Genomic DNA, 17423 nt, shown 5'->3' on the forward strand with positions numbered 1-17423 from the left:
ATCTTTGTATTTTGTGATTTTTTTCTATTTCTTTTTCTTCTATTCTGCTATTCCCTGGTATTGCTATGTCGATTATTTTAACTTGTTTTTCTTTCTTATTGATGATGATGATGATGATGATGATGATGATGATTACGATTTCTATACCGCCCTTCCAAAAATGGCTCAGGGCGGTTTACACAGAAACAACAAAATAATAAGATGGCTCCCTGTCCCCAAAGGGCTCACAATCTAAAGAGAAACATAAGACAGACACCAGCAACAGTCACTGGAGGTACTGTGCTGGAGGTGGATAGGGCCAGTTAATTGTCCTAGATGGCCTGGAGTCTCTATGAAACCCTGGAAACATTAAAGGCTTGGTATTGGGAGAAATGATTGGCAGCAGTGGTGGGTGGGGTAGATATTCAGGAATAGCTTTAGTCAGTGTTGGCAACTCTAGACGCTGGAGTGCATTTTAGTTTTAATCTGGTGAGAACATCTCAACAATGGCTGGCCTTCTCCTGAGAGAAAGAAAGCAGGGCTGTTAATCACACACATATTTTTATGTTGAGTCTATTTGCAGTCTACTGGATGCATGTAGGGCAGGGCATGGCCTGCTGTCACGATCCCACTGCTCCTCCTGTGTGTGTTCAATCAACACAGACATGTTGTCTGGAAAGGTCAAAAGTACATTATTGTATGAGTTGAGCTACAGAATAAGCATGACAAGACCACCACTGTCTTCCATATGAAAATATTCTTCTTTTTTTTTTTTTTTGCTTTTAAAATTTTTATTGGTTTTTACAATATCTTAACAATCTCATTACATCCAATTAAACAAATGTTGACTTCCCGCTCGCCAATCTGTGCGAATCACTAATTATACAATTCAACCATTGCTATAGTACCATATGAAAATATTTTCTGCAAAACACCTTGCAAGACCTGAGCTCTTTTAAGAGCTCTTTTATGGAGAGCTGATCTTGTGGTTGCAAGCATGACTTGTCCCCTCAGCTAAGCAGGGTCCACCCTGGTTATATATGAAAGAGAGACGAAGTGTGAGCACAGTAAGATATTCCCCTTAGGGGATGGAGCCACTCTGGGAAGAGCAGAAGGTTCCTAGTTCCCTCCTTGGCATCTCCAAGACAGGGCTGAAAGGGACTCCTGTCTGCAACCTTGGGGAAGCCGCTGCTGGGCTTCTATGTCAACATCTATGTGTAGACAATATTGAGCTAGATGGACCTATGGTCTGACTTAGTATATGGCAGCTTCCTATGTTCCTAAGAGTACACTTGGCAGAATGGAGCTGCTTGGTAGCTCAGATCCCGGGCTAGCAGACCTTAAGTTGTTGGAAGTTAAAGGTCTTTGCGCTGTCTCTTTGTCTCAGACAGTGGAGGACAGACTAGTAAGTCAGAGGGCTAGAGGGTCAAGACATTTGTCATCACTTCTCCACTGCTCTGATGCTATCCCTTTGAAATGTAGATTGCTACTCTTAGGGAATTCAACTTCCTCCTTCCTCCTTCTCTTCCTACCTGCCCACCTACCTTGCAACATGGCAAGCTTCTCTCCCTGCACCATATGTGCAGAGAGGATGCAGAATCCAGCTGCATCCAGCTAGATAGATAGATTAGAGATCCTAACTCCTCACTTTCCTATCTAGAATGAAGTTCCTTAATAAATGCCTTTTATATTGATTTGAAACTATGAATTGGCTCCAAGTTACTTTACTCTCAGGATACACGCATGCTTAACTAAACTACCGCTGTGTTGTGCCTCTGTGCACTCTGCTATAATGAGAAAGGGATTCTCTCACCACAGAGAATTTCCAACAAAGTTTGATTAGAATTCCATCCATTGTGTTTAGAAAGAGGTCTATTATTGTGCCTTGGATCATGGCAGAAGAAAGCATCTTCATGCTTTTTAAAAATATTAACATAAATTTAGGAACATGATCTGAAGGAACACAAATAGTAAAAAGATGTTCTTGGTTTTCTTAGCTTTACATTCAGCTCAAGTAATAGAGGTCAGTAGGAGAAAGGGCTTCAAGGTCAAGAGAAGGAACTGAAAATCTCCTTCCTCCAGATTTTCAAATCTTGGCAGGTATGGTCCATTTAGCTCCGTAATCAGTACATCTGGGAGTTCAGCCGTTTTGGCAAAGTGCCCACAGCAGGTTCAGGCTTATGCCTGACTTAGCATCTTATACTGAGCTTCCTTCTCAGAGGGTTATTTGCTGAGCCAATGTTGAACATACACTGCTCTGACAAGGCCTAGTTTGGCCTTTTCCTTGCACATGTTCTCAGGGCTTTGAGTACAAAAAATAGAACACACAAACTGAAAAGGAAGCGCTGTAGGGCACTATATCAATGCAGGCACAGCCCTCCGTTTCACTGCTTCACTATAGCTAGAACAAAACAAGAATTGTAATGCTGAGGCAAAACGGAGCCAAGGGACAACTGAGGTAAAATTGCTGGCGAGGCAACCAACTAAAAAGGCAGAAGTAGAAGAACTTGCATTTTCACAAATCACTATGGAGAGCTTGCTAATCCTAGCTATTATCTATATTATCACCAAACCCATAGATTTTTATGGGGCTATTTCACACTACATTTTTTTTGCCTTTGTGGTGGCAAGATTACATCCAAATTATTTGCATGTATGCTCGCTCTCTCTCTCACTCACACACACACTCTTTATGTTTTCTTATTACCTATGGTGTAGACAAATGAATGTATTCACTCTTTCTACCCACTTAATTAAAGAATGAGCAGAACCAATTCCTGCTCCTCTTGCAGACTGATCTCCAGTTGTTACCACAGACACCACTTTCTTTCAGCTGCAGGGAGAAGGTGGCAGGTTGCTTTTTGTCAGGGCCAAAATAGACCTGATGCAGAAGGAAGTCTGTACATGACTGGAGCTCCCCAACCCTTTTTCTTCCTACAAAGCAGCTGCATCGGGGTTGACATCTGATGTCAGTTGCTGAGGGTCCTCAGCCCTCAGAAGGGTCCATTGCCAATCCCTGAGATTCCCTCTGTACTTTGTGCTTTCACGCAATGGTGGCAAAGTGGCTCTCAGCTGAGAGTCACTTAAACATCTTCCGGTAGGAGGGTGTCATGGCGGGTAATTTGTCAAAGCCTGGAGCTGGCCCCAATTCCACCTACTAGCAACACCAGATACTCTAGTTCTCTTTATATGACAGCTGATCAGAAGATCAAAGAGATGACAAGAGTTCCTGCACTTATCAGGAGTTGTTCACACACTGAAACAAGTCCAGCAAACAAATCAGAAGTCAGCATTAATCCAGGGATTGTTATTCCAGGATGATTTATCATGTAGAACAGCCTCTCTTGCGTGGTGGTGACATAAATCAACAGTTATTGACTCCCCAAACCAGTAGAGTCGTGTTTTTGTAGCTTTTCTGAGCCAATGAAATATTCAACAAAACCTTTACTTCAGGGCATTTCCCCAGCTGCTTAAGTAAGTCAGGAAGCAGTTTGATGAGCTGCAGCAGAGCTGATTGCTTTGGAGCACTACAGTCATATAGATATAAAGAGGGAGTAATGGACATTTTTGCTCTACAGTGACAGAATCTTTGTGGGGTCCCTATTCCAATGCAACACCTTGAATGGTGTCAGCTGCGGAGCCAGGCGAATGGTGGCCTGGGTCCGGCCCCACTTGGCGGCCCCCTCCAGTTATGCCCGTGTGCATAATGTCACACACACGGGGGTATGGCTCACGCTCCGGAGGAGTCCAGAGCAAACTCTCCCCTCCCGCCCGGGCCTCTGAGAGCCCAGGTGAACTTTTTTTTATTTCAGGCAGCATCGGCTGCCTGATAGGACCTTTTTCACTTTCTTTCCCTCCAGAGAGGGAGAGAAAGGGGAAAACGTTCAGTCGGGCAGCCAGCACTGCCTGAAATAAGCTGAGAGCTCGCTCGGGCTCTCGGCAGCCCGAGCCACGCTCCCTTTGCGTGTGATGTCATTCACAAAGGGGGCATGGCCCAGGCTGCCAAGAGCCCGAGTAAGCTCTCAGCTTGTCATTTCAGGCAGTGCCGGCTGCCTGATTGGATGTTTTCCCCTTTCTCCTCCTCTCTGGAGGAAGAGAAAGGGGAAAACGTCCTATCGGACAGCCAGCACTGCCTGAAATAACCAACAGAGAGTTCACCCAGGCTCTCGGCAGCCCGGTTGTGGGAGTTCTCTCTGGGCTCCAGCAGCTCTTTTCATTGGTGGCCCGGGTTCTTTGAACCCATTCACACAATGGTGGCTACGCCCCTGAATGGTGTTCCTCTAAATAGTTGTGTGGTAGCATGTTCTGCCCATACAGCCTACTTCATTCCGAAGCAGCTCACTTAGTGAAAGGTGGAATGATTAATATTCTGGGGGCGGGGGGAAGCTCAGGGGCCTAGCTATTTGGTAGTTGGAGTAGGCTCCATTATTCCTATGTCCCGCTGCAGACTGGGCACGTTTTTGTGGGTCGCACAGATGATAGCTGGGATCAAAGTGCAATGGTCAGCAGCAAAAGTCAAGAATCAGAAAATGGACAACAGGAATAAGAGTAGGAAGAAGGCAGGTAAAGTAGGGAATACTCACTTCCCATTCAGGAGTGTGCTTTGACTTGATCTGGAAATAGTTCCCAACCAAGTGAAGCAGTGAATCAGACGATGTCAACAATCGGCATTAAAAAGGCAGAGGATGCTCTGCATCTTGAGCAGCAGCACTTGCTGCAAAGGTTTAAAAGAACAGGTAAAAGCTCTGCCCCATATACCTAATGCTACTAATCAAATGGAGTTTCAGCTTTTCTAGAATCCAGCCAACATAGTACAGTGGACAGAGAGTTAGTCCTTGACCTGGATTCAAGTCCCTTTCTCAGCCATGCACCTGTCTCATTGCTTTGAGCAATTCACTCAACCTCCATCAGTAAAAATTTCAGCAACCATGACCAGTGTTCCCTCTTAGGCATTTTAAGTTTTTTATGTCCACTCAGTTAATTTTAGATCCTGCTCCGGGTTGAATCAGGAAGGCCCCTCTCTGAATGCACGTGCACACACACACTGCCTTGATACTGCCACCCAGAACAAAACTCATTCCGCACTCAGATGAAAAAAATTAGAGAGAACACTGACTGTGACCCGACTCACATGGCTATGAGGTGACAGGTAACGATCATGAAGCACTTTGCAATCAAACATGCTATTAAAAATAATCTCTATAAAATAGAGATTCTATTGTTCACACATGACAGTGGACACAGTTCTCAACAAAGTCCCTCTAGCTGTTCTACTGGTTATAGAGTTCTTTTCTTTAGTTCAAGAAGTGCAGCACAGTTGTACTTGAGAAACATTTGGGGAGGAACCATCAGTCATTTGGAAAGCATGTGATCTGCAAGCATATGATTTGCATGCAGAGGGCTCCTGGTTCAGCCCCTAGCATCTCCATTTAAAAACATCTCAAGAAAGCAAGTTAGGAAAGATCTCTGCTTGTGACCTCAGGGATCTCCAACCAGCCTAATACTGACCCCTATGCACTGAAGTGTGACTGTATAGCATCATGTGTTCATACCTGCATGCCTTTCACAGTACTATATTCAGAACAGCATTTGGACTTTTCAAAACCCTTAGAAGGGTCTCCCCCGGGGATGGGTGGGCAGGTGGAGTACTTTAGTGTCTCCATATCTTCAAATATCATCTCCCACACATAGAGACCACCCAAAGAACACTGCCACCCCCGCAAATACTCACCTTCCATATGGGAGTGTTCCATGCAAAGTCTGTAACATTTGAAATCCAATGAGGGCAGGGCCCTGATTGTATGGTTAGTCTCCATGCCAACCTCAACAGCTGCCCTGAAATATGCAGTGCAGACTTCCTGCTCCCACTTCCCCAATTCTAGCTTTTCATTTTGTTGTTTTCCATACGTCATAAGGCATGTGTTATAAAACCAAAACCATATTAGATGAAGTAGGACAGTTTTCAAAATCCATCTTCAGTTTGTTAAATGTGCTTGCAACTGATTTCACACCTGGTTGGTCAATGATGAGGATCAACAAGGATGTTTGACAGGAGAGGTACTCCTTCCTTCAGTGTACCCAGCCTTTATGCAGAGGTGAAATGGAGTGCAACTGCAAACAGTCAGCACCAATTACACGTGGCATAATAAGACACAGCTTCCTGTAACTGGATTAGTATCCAAGCAAGTCCAGACTAGCAGAGGCTTGAGGAAGAGATCTCTAAAGGGACATAGTACATAGACCAAGGGTGATTAATCTTTTTGCTGCCTGTAGGCAAAAAAGATTTGCTGCCCTGGCTTGAGGACTGGAGGCAGGGGTCGAATTGCTATGCCCCCCGAAATTTCTGGTTTTACCTGGATGTTAAGCAGTTACCCAGATTTCTTAGCCCACCCAAATTTGTCTGGATTTCAGCTTTCTTTTTTCTTTTTAAAGATCTAAGCTCTAGCCCTTGTAGTCTGGGCGGGGGGGGGGGAGACGACTGCGGGGAGATATGATAGAGGTCTATAAAATCATGCATGGTGTGGAGAAAGTGGATAGAGAGAGATTCTTCTCCCTCTCACATAACACTAGAGCCAGGGATCATCCCATGAAATTGATTGCCAGGAAATTTAAGACCACCAAACGGAAGTACTTTTTCACACAACACATAATCAACTTGTGGAATTCTCTGCCACAGGATGTGGTGACAGCCAACAGCTTGGATGGCTTTAAGAGGGGTTTGGATAATTTCATGGAGAGGTCTATCAAAGGCTGCTAGTCGGTGGGCTAAAGGCCACCTCCAGCCTCAGAGGCAGGATGCCTCTCAGTACCAGTTGCAAGGGAGTAATGGCAGGAGAGAGTGCATGCCCTCAACTCCTTCTATAAGCTTCCAGCAGCATCTGGTGGGCCACTGTGTGAAACAGGATGCTGGACTAGATAGGCCTTATCCAGCAGGGCTGTTCTTATGTTCTTAAGCAGAGTTATGGAGCAAAACGTGCAATCACTATTCTGCTCAGAAATTATTTTCAAGACAATTTACATAATACTAGCCGACCCCGCACAGAGCATCTGTGCGCTCTTTGGGGCCGACGGTGAACGCTCCCCCCACCCACACCTTCTGCCCCAGTCTCTGCTTCCGGGCCCAGCCACCTCTCCTCCCCACCGCCACTTCTGCCCCCCCTTTCTTTCCCCCCTCCTGGGCCTTGCCTCCAAGGCCAGGCCGGGCCCGCCGCCACCTCTGGCCTCCACGTCCTGGGTGCACCTCAGCCAATCAGGTGCATCCGCCAACCAGCCAATCAGTTGGGCGCCGGGACACACATTCCAAGGCACACCCAGGAGAATTATATATATATATATAGATAGATAGATACAAATTAGGCACCCAGATTTGGAAAGCCAGAATATGGCAACCCTAGCCGGGGGCAGGTTAAATCTTTTCTTTAAAAAACTTTTTTCAACCGTGTGTGTGTGTGTGTGTGTGTGTGTGTGTGTGTGTGTGTAAGGGGGAGAAGTGCTCCAGAATCAGGACCTTAGCAAGAGCACAGGGTTAAAACATCCCTCTCTCCACTATTATCCCAATCTGGATCTCTCCCCCTGGCCTGCCCCCACCTGTTGCTATTTGGCTCAGAAATATGAAGCATGCTGTGATTAACAATATGGGGTTTGACCCCACTGTGACAAGGAAAAAAAGGGCACTTCTGAGCTCAACAACAAGCAAGGATCGGCAAGTGTCTTTGTCATGATAGTGACTTTTCCAGGGGGAGGCAGTGGAAGCAGCTGCGAACTTCCTGGACACTTGTGTGCATATATCTGTGCCCTTGTGTGCTTTTGCCATTTCCATTGTTTCCCAAAGAGTGGATGTCTCTCCCACCCCAGGGCAAATGCTGGTACTCAGCAAATGAGCATATTGCCTTCTTCACATCACAGCCTTGTTGACTGGTGTCAAGTATCTTCTTTTCCTTTTCCACACACTGGGGAAGAACACTCAGGAGGAGGATAAGGATCATAATTATAATTATTAAGATTATAATAATTATAGATAGTGCTTTTAATATGCAAAGTGCTTTACAATTTTTATCTCATCCTCACAAAAAGCCTGTTCAGCCTCCACTGCTAACCTGAGAAATGAGAATAATTGTTCCCTACTCATCATTCTCATTTATTGGGTTAAGAATGGAGGCTGAAAGTTTGTATGGCTTGCTCAAAGATGAAGGAGATTTGAACTCGGGTCTTTTGAATGCAAGCCAAGCACTCTATCTAGTGAACCTATCTACCTACCTAGTGAACCAAGTATTATATCTCACACAGAGACTGTCTTGACGAATGCAAGACAGTCTTTGAATGTTTTATGTTTTGAAATATTGTGTACTCATAGAGTATTCCTCCATCTTTAGAGGTTTTAAATCTGGCCACTGTATGATGTCCCACCCCACCTGCTTCTTGGATATCCAAATACCACTGAGAGAGGCCTTTGCTTAACCATTCAAATAGTGTGTTGGACTTCATAATAATGAAGCTGCATGTATAATTCAAAAATCTGCATATTCCTGCAACAACAAACGTTGACTCAAACACATGAAATCAGCTTTCTGGTTTTGTATTTCTTACCAAATGCCACATCTCCCTTTCCTCTCATATCACAATAGTGTTCACATGGTTGCCAAGTTCCAGCTCAGCAATTATTGAACAGCTGTATTTAGGTTCTCTCCCATCTTGAGTACAGCCAATGAGGGTGTTGAGGTAGGGAGAGCAGGGTCATGTCTGGCAGCCCTGCTCCGCCCGCTGTGCTTCCATAGGTTATGCCCCACACCACTTAAGAACAGCCCAGCTGGGTCAGGCCCAAGGCCCATCTAGTCCAACATCCTTTTTCACACATTGGCTCACCAGATGCCTCTGGGAAGTCCATGGGCAAGAGGCAAGAGCACGCCTTCTCTCTTGCTGTTGCTCACTCGCAACTGGTATTCGGTGGCATTGTGCCTCTGAGGCTGGAGGTGGCCACATGTGTTAGGCACAAGGTGAGAACTCATGGTAGCTTTAGAGATGATACTGAAGCTCCATAAACAATGCACAAGTGAGACTTAACATCCCTTCTTAGCTGCACCTGGGTAATTTCTGAAGCAGAGAAGCTTCCTTTCAAGCTTCCTTTCTGCAACAATGTGTGAAGTGGGTTCCCAGTCTACAAGCATCAGGAGACTACCAGTCTCCCTAATGAAAAGGTTAAGTTTTTGAACAAAGTTTATTCTCAAACTTACTTCCTTTTTAAAAGAAAGTATTATTACACATATAATTTACATACAATTTAAAAACAAAAACCCCCATCTCAACCATATGATTTATTCTGGAGTGAATGAACCGACTCCAGAAGCAAGAAAGACTTATCAAGCACATATTTAATATGTGATATTTTGTATAAATTTATTTCTTCCTTGTCTGAGTTGTATGAGATAACCAAGCTTCGAACTCTTCTATAGAAGTCAAATTCTTATTCTCCCATTGCTTTACTGGGGATGCATCTGCTTTCTTCCAAAAAACCAAGCTGTAAGTTCTAGCAGTGATTATAAAATGGTATCTTATCTCAGATTCTTGTGCTGTACTCAAGTTCTCCAAATAGCCAGGAATAACCACTCATAGATCAGAAGGAACAATAATTCCTACCATTTTATATGCTATGTTTTTAGCACACATCCATATCTGCACAGCATTTTGTGTTCCAAAACATGGGTTTTGAAGCATGCAAGAGCCCTGAGTTGGCTTTACAAAGCAATCTTCATCATCAAAAAAAGTCTAATGCTTGAACATTTGGGATTGGCAGTAGGAATTCAAAGAACAAGATTACTCACATAGCTCTGTCTATGTGACAGCCGTTCTATGGAGGACAGGGTGGCAGATGAACAATCCAGTGCCGCTTCAGGAACCTAAGGGAGAAAAAGAACTTCACAATCAAAGGCTGACTATGTGACTACAGTATAGAGTTGCCATGCCCCCACCCCCAACAAATGCTGGGTTTCACCCAGATTGCTTATCCCATCCAGATTCACCCAGATTTCAGCATTCCTTAAAAAAAAAAAAAATTTAAAAGCTAAGCTCTAGCCCTTGTAGAAGCAGAGTTATGGAGCAAAATGTGCAGTCACTATTCTGCTCAAAAATTATTTTCAAGCCAATTTACATAATATGCAAACAAGGCACCCGGATTTGCAAACTCAGAATATGGCAACCCTACTACAGTACCATCCTAAGCATGTGTACAATACTTGGAAGTAAATTACAATCATCTGAATGGGGTTTAGTCCCCTGTAAGTCTGCATAGGATTGTGCCTTGATTACAGAAATCTCACAATTAAGTAGGGATGTGCGAACCAGTTCGAATTCGAACCAGGGTGGTTCGAAGGTTCGAATTCAAACTGAACCAGCCATCAGGTTTGAGCTGCAGATTCGAATTTGAACTGAACCAGGGGGTGGTTCGAATCGAACTGGTTTGAACCGGTTCAGACATCCAAAAATTGGTAGGATGGTAGCTGGCACCCAGGGGTACCTGCCACCCAAACCCCAAAGCAATTGGACACTTGTACGATTTTTTTATGAATTTTTGAAAGTTATTTCTATTTTTTTCTCATAGGATATAATGGGACTCAAACCAGGCCATTATACCTTATTGTGGAGTACCCATGGGTGCCAACAACCACCCAAACCCTGAAGCAATCGGACAGTACTATGATTTTTTATGAATATTTTCAATTATTTTTCTCATAGAGTATAATGGGACCAGAACCAGTCCATATCCCCTATTGTGGAGCACCTAGGGGCACAAAAGTGGGGTGGGTGGTAGACAGACAGGGGTGCCTAACACCCACAAAACCCCAAGGCAATTGGACACTCCTCTGATTATTGGTGAATTGTTAAAGTATTTTTGAATTCCTCATAGGGAATAATTAGGATTGCAGCAAATGTATAGCTTCACGTCGGGGGAAAGGGGTGTCGTAGAGCAGAGTGTGGTGGGTGGTAGTTCCTAGGGTGGGCAAGGAAGCTATCAGAATTATTTGAAAGGAATTTATCAAAGGGCTGATTTTTAAGTGATTTTTGAAGTTTATGTGCCTTTAAGGTTAGCAATGAGAGTGGATTCATGGTTTGTCATTGAAAATCTTATATGCTACCAAAGAATCTACACTCAGAACACTTCAGAAACAACAAAACCCAGTACCCCATGGGTTAGCAACCCATGGGGATGGTTGGCACCCTCTTTGCACTAGACCACCACTCACTCTGGGCCACCCCAGCACCCCACAAATGGCTTTAAGGTTTTTCTCCATAGGGAAGAATGGAGGTTTCAGCAGCCCCATAACTGCACTTGGGGGGTGCTGGGGTGGCCCAGAGAGAGGGTGCCAACCACCTCCATGAGTTGCTAACTCATGAAATATTTCTCACCGTGAAATATTGCATAGTTATTAAATTGAAAGGAAAACCAAAAACAAGCACACGTGGCCTGGAAATGCCCAAAGAACTATCAATATTTGTGGTTCTTTCTTAAGGTTAAAATAGTTGCCTGACCTATTCCATCATGAAGGGGAAACCCAGCTTAATGCAACGAGCATAAAAGAACAGCACAAGCTTCTCGCACACTTTCAACTTTTGTTGCCCATGGGTGGAGGCAGAAAACAATCTTTCTGATCTGTGATGTGTGAAGAAGGGACAATTCTCTGCTCCACTTCACCAAGTCAACAGGGTAAGGAAAAGAGGTGGTGGCTGCTGGCAGCCCAAGGCTATTAACCAAGCTTATGCAGCAAAGCATTTGATGAGGAAAGAATCCCATGTTTATGCCCACAGGGGTATCCAGACTGACTGGATATAAAGTTATTGAACATGGCATCTAGCTAGGACAAACATCCTTATTCTATAAGTGCTGTCCATACAATTATGGGGTTCCTCCTGGTACAAAACTACCTACTTTTAGAGCCAGAGAGATTCTTTTTTCCAGCTGAGAAAAAAGTGCCCTCCAGCCACACTCCAAAATGTTTACCTTCCTAAGAATAGGGGTGGTCTGTTGCATCTTGTCTTGTCACAGGATGCTGGACTATATGGACCCCTTCATCTGACCTAATCGTAAATTCTTGATGACAATCGAGTTAGGCCAGGTTTTTCCAATAGTGGCACTCCTTGCAACTGCTAAATGGTATTGCTAACACAACTGCATCCTTTAGTAAACACAGAAACATCTCCATCGATCTGCTTCAAGAGTAGCTTCCTAGAGCCATGTTTTAAAACCAGAACTGCACATTTGAAGCTGCAACTTTGAGGGTTCTAACTGTAGTTCATATTAATCTGATTTATAGAAAGTTTAGGAGTGATCGTCTTCTTTAGCAATACCAGCCACAAACCATTTCAGTGCCTGAAGTCAAAAGAGGACATCCTACTCAGACTATTCTAGGGTTATTAGCTTTATTAAACACCCACCCCACATTTCCTCTTGAGCAGAGACGATGCACTAGCTAGCAGTAAGAGGCAGGGGCATAATACAGCTGTAGTGGGCCTGGGACAAAAAAATGTAAGTGGGCCCCTGCCTCCCCCCTGCCTGGCTTCCTTGCCTTCTTCTTTGGCGGGATGGGAGGGGCAGAGCAAAGAGCAAACTTTTGCCCAGACTAATGGCCCTCTATTCCTCAGGGTCACAAGGACATTGGTGTCCCCCACTCCAGCCGCCATACACACTTTGTTCAATTATAACTGCACCCCTGGGAAGAGGACAATGTTCACCACAGTATCTGTCCAGATGAGTCAAGGAATATCACGGGGGAAGCAAATGTCTCTTAAGTACTCATTTTTCTGACAGAAGCCATCAGCCTGAAGTGGTAACTTTGCAGCAAATAGCACCTCTGAGGGCCCATAGCAGCTTGTGGGGAGGCAGCTTTCAGTAGAAAAATTAAGTGGCATTAAAGGATTAAATGCCCTATACTTGCACACCATAGTCCTAATTTGGATCAGGTCTCAACTATTTTAAGATGTTAAAAAAACAACACACAACACAACACAACCAAACTAGACAATGATGCACTTAATGGCTAGTCTGGTTTGGCTTCTAGAGAGACACTAACGGAATGAGACGCAGACTGCACAAATTGTACCAAGGACAAATCATGGGAAAGATGAACACACCCATAAGAGGAAAATACATACTGTACCTTTTAAGTGTGTTCTGAGACTTATGGGGAAGAAATACTGTGCAAAGCGACCTTTTTGTTACTGTTTAAAACTTGAACCTTATGCACATTGGTGGCAATTTACATATTGCAGTACCACCAGAGCAGTTACTATATTTTCTATGTGCCAGTCTTTCTTTTGATAATAATCTCCCCTCACCCAGTTTTTAGTCTGCTTGATTAGGAAAATAAGCAGCGTTTGATTGACAACACTCAGTTCACTCCTAGAGAGAATGAGTTATAATTTATACTTGACTAATATTTCCCTAGAAGTAATTGTACTGCACGAAGCCAAGCATTTGAATTAAGTTCCTCTACAAAGGATTGGAGTACATACAAATGAGGCCTTCCCTGCCCCCAGTTGTGACATTGCATTTGACTCTTACATAAAGGACATCTGTGGCATCTCCAAGATAGGGCTGAAAGAGATTCCTGCCTGCAACCTTGGAAACGCTGCTGCCAGTCTGTGTAGACAATACTGAGCTAGATGGACCTATGGTCTGACTCAGTATATGGCAGCTTCCTATGTTCCTAACATGGAGGACTGGGTTGTCTTTTAGGGAGTGTGGCTATACAATTTTAAGGGCCTCTTTGTGCCTACTATGGATATTTTAATCTGATGTGTTTTAACTGTTAAATTCTTGGTTTGTTTTATGCTGTAAACTGCCTAGAGACTTCGGTAGTGGGCAGTATACAAATTTATTAAATAAATGAATAAATTTATTAAATAAATGAATAAATTTATTTGCATGGTGGTGCTGTCCACGCAAATGGTTGCCGAGTGTGTGCAGAGTCCTAAATGCCAATAAGAATGCTTGGAACATTCCAACTCAGAACAGAGTCATTCTGTTCCAACTCGCAACAGGCCTGTCTTCTGGACTTTCTGTTCCAAGCTCGGAACACTCGGAACGACCCGTTTCGAGTCGGAACGTTTCAAGCTCGGAACATTCTGCACATCCATAGTACAGATCTGTACACAGGTACAGTCATTCACATGTTATGCTGAACACAGATATAGCAGTACACTTCCTAACTGTACCATGTATTTGAAGAGCCTGTACCCAAGTTCACTTTTTTCACGAATACAGGTACAGTCATTCACGCAAACAACAGACATCTATATACTCATACAGCATCATGTCTGAATCTGGCTAGGGTGCCTTCCGTATGTAAACATTAAACCATAGTTTTAATTACACTTGAACACTTCCTGTAAGTGAATGGATTTCTCTATATTATATTCATTCTCCACACTATTGATATCTATTTGTAAGCTTCTATCACGATCCTACCCCTTGTTGGAAAGATGTCAGTTTTCTGATGCATACTACGTAATAAGTCTGGACCAAAAGAAATTGCATGAGAAAAAGATTTAGATATTTGAGAACACTTTCAGTCCTCCAGAGCCTTTTGCTGTGTGGCCAGTGAGCCATGACTACAACCTGGGACAAACTAGTTACGGGGGGTGGGGTGCTTTGGCAACATCTCTTTTGCTTTGCTAGAGATACTTTTCAGTAGAGTTCAACATTCAAGGTCAGTCCAGATGCTAGAAACAGTAGTTGCCCTATACAGACATCATCACCTGGGTGAAGACAGAACATTCTAATTGTGCCTCCCATGCCAATGCATTGCTACCATGCTCCCGCCCACCAAACCACACTGAATTTAGCCCTTGCCTGCAGAGACAAGCACTGAATGCAGAGAGACCTTCTCCCTGGTATTTGAAACACTACCAGGAATTTTTCTAGCCTGTGCAGAGTGAACAGCAAGTAATCTCCAGGAAAGGGTTTCCTTTTTTACAAAAAGGATTTTGTTGCCACTAGCAATTTTTATTAAGAAACAACTTTATGCCAATACAAGGCAGCGGACACCCACCCACTCCCTTAAGATTTTAAAAGATGTTCATTCCACTTTTCTTTTCTGGCACTGCAAGCAACTCAAAGTGGCTTACAAATACCGAATGCAACAGAATACATACAGCAACAACAGTAAAACCAACCATCAAATCAGAACTCAAGCCAGAAAATAAACTAGTCAAAAATAAGACCCCCACCTTAGGGATTGCTGCAATAAAAGGTTCCCGGGTTATATGCACTCTGCCAAAAAAGTCAAAAATCTTTACTCAACGAATCCAAGTTCTACAACAAATTAAGCACATTTGCACAACTTATCAGTGTTGTCACTACTTTGCATTATTTGTATTGTTTTTGCTATTTATGGGAAGGGACAGTGGGACTTCAAACCCATGAAATCGTATTCAGTCATTCCCTCTGACAGCTGTGATTTCTGTAGGTAGTGCCCACACATTTTAAGGCATATTTTCACAGCCGTAAGGACTAAAAACTTCTCTCGCTCTCTCTGCAATACACCCCGCCCCAAGCAGAGACTCCTCAAGAGCTAAATTCTGCAACGAATGCAACATTTTGTGCTCCCACAAAATCATAGTACAGGACACACAAAGCACTCCCACAGCCTCTCTCTATTCCCCTCCCCCACCTCCTACAGATGGCAGAGCAAAATGCTGAATAGCCAAGGATTTGTTGTGACGGATCCAAGAGATCTTTCCTTTGAATGTTGGAAGTGGGGTAGACCACCTCCCAGGATGAGTGTCTGTTGTGAAAACTCAATAACTAACAATTCTCTCTCCCTATAGCAGTGATTAAGCAGTGGAGAAATTCTGGATAAGCTGAGATATGTAATTTCTGCCCTCCAAAGGCAAAACAACAAGGCAGCCCTTAGCAACTGGCCTCTCCCTGCTCTACACTCCCCCCACTACCACCAAAGCAATTAAAAACAAGACACAGTCAGCTGTAAAATTCAGCTTAGAGCATATCAGACAACATCTCTTCCTTGCCCTGGCAGCCGGTCCCCTGTCCCAGTCTGCAACATCCCAGATTGATCCATGGTAAGTCTTGAAAGCTTCAGTGCTCTTAATTCAGATGATCCAACGGCTACGGCTAAGCAGAGTATCAACAACATACAAAATCCAAAGACAGAAAGAGCTGTATTGGGAAGCTAAAGCCTTCGAAAGGGCCTAAACCAAAGTCCTTGGGGTATCCAGCAGTTCAACTTATTATGACTTTGTTCACACAAACAGTTTATTCTTATGCACTATGGGAAACTATCTTTGATAGACATAACCACAGTTCTACAATTCCTTTGGGGGAACACTGGAAAGCAAAACAGTCCTGGACCGATATCGTGCCCTTTTCAAAAACAGCAGCTTCTGTACACAGGAACATAGGAAGCCGCCAAATACTGAGTCAGACCATTCCATAGGTCCATCTACCTCAGTACTGGCTACACAGACTGGCAGCAGCTTCTCCAAGGTTGCAGACAGGAATCTCTCGCAGCCCTATCTTGGAGATACCAGGGAGGAAACTTGGAACCTTCTGCTCTTCCCAGAGAGGCTCCTTTCCAAGGGGAAATATCTTACAGTGCTCACACTTCTAGTCTCCCATTCATATGCAACCAGGGTGGACCCTGCTTAGCTAAGGGGACAAGTCATGCTTGCTACCACAAGATCAGTTCTCCTCCCTGTAGCCTTAGTAAGTATAAAATAATATCATATGTAACAGTCACTATCTTCTTCTCAGAAGGGGGACAAAGCAAAACAGTAACAGCAGTAATCTACCCCCACCCCTGGCGTAGTAACAAGAATAAGAAAGTACTTTACTGTTCCAAAGTTTTTATTGGGGACTGGATTAGAAGACCACCTGGATTTCTTCCTACCCTATCATGCTATTATTCTGTTATCGATATGTGCCACAGCAAGTTGCATGAGCACAACTGCACATTCCACTGTGGCTGGTGTTCAATCAAGGACCTCCCACACAAAAGGTAGAAGATTAAAAGGAGGCGAGGTTACCATGCTCAAAATGCTTGAGAGCCACTGGATTAAACTAGTTCTGACGATACTACCCTGGCACACGCAATTATGAATTACGAAAAATGTGCCTGCCGTGATGTTCTCTGGAGATGTCCAGACACCCTCCTGGCAAATCCCCGTCATAATTGTGTGTGGTCCATAGTCACCTCAAAATGGTCTTAAAATTATGTTGCTTCTGTGTCCCTTATAGCACTTAGCTAAATAAAATTTTAACTACTACAAAACAGCACTAAATAAGCATGAAATAATAATACTCATTCCGCATGGCAGGCTGAGCTCTCGTCTCACCAGCAATAAGGCTGGAAGATTGTCTTACAGCAATTTATGCATCTCCCCACAATTTCCTGCCCTGGCCTTCCCTTGGGAGCCAAACCAAGAGAGAGCGGCAG

At 43.9% G+C, this 17423-nt stretch overlaps 1 protein-coding gene across 6 annotated transcripts in view; it reads right to left on the reverse strand.

The window, feature by feature from the left end:
* SRC (SRC proto-oncogene, non-receptor tyrosine kinase) overlaps positions 1–17423 on the reverse strand; it is a 134225-nt gene that overhangs the window by 54897 nt on the left and 61905 nt on the right. For all 6 annotated transcript variants that reach the window (XM_053247350.1, XM_053247353.1, XM_053247355.1 and 3 more), the window contains one exon: positions 9798–9872. The gene's annotated coding sequence lies outside the window, so the exon portion shown is untranslated. The remainder of the gene's footprint in view (positions 1–9797; positions 9873–17423) is intronic.

The sequence above is a fragment of the Hemicordylus capensis genome, chromosome 4 (genome assembly GCF_027244095.1).
Source record: "Hemicordylus capensis ecotype Gifberg chromosome 4, rHemCap1.1.pri, whole genome shotgun sequence".
Lineage (NCBI taxonomy): Eukaryota > Metazoa > Chordata > Lepidosauria > Squamata > Cordylidae > Hemicordylus > Hemicordylus capensis.